Genomic DNA, 231 nt, shown 5'->3' on the forward strand with positions numbered 1-231 from the left:
TCTAAGAATTTTTTTTAATGTATCTTAAAAATCTTTGTGTAAGGGGCACCTGGGTGGCTCAGTGGGTTAAAGCCTCTGCCTTCGGCTCAGGTCATGATCCCAGGGTCCCGGGATCGAGCCCCACATTGGGCTCTCTGCTAGGCGGGGAGCCTGCTTCCTCCTCTCTCTCTCTCTCTCTGCCTGCCTCTCTGCCTACTTGTGATCTCTGTCAAGTAAATAAATAAAATCTTT

Source organism: Enhydra lutris, unplaced genomic scaffold, assembly GCF_002288905.1.
Source record: "Enhydra lutris kenyoni isolate GAN:26980312 unplaced genomic scaffold, ASM228890v2 scaffoldscaffold20, whole genome shotgun sequence".
In the NCBI taxonomy this organism is placed as follows: domain Eukaryota; kingdom Metazoa; phylum Chordata; class Mammalia; order Carnivora; family Mustelidae; genus Enhydra; species Enhydra lutris.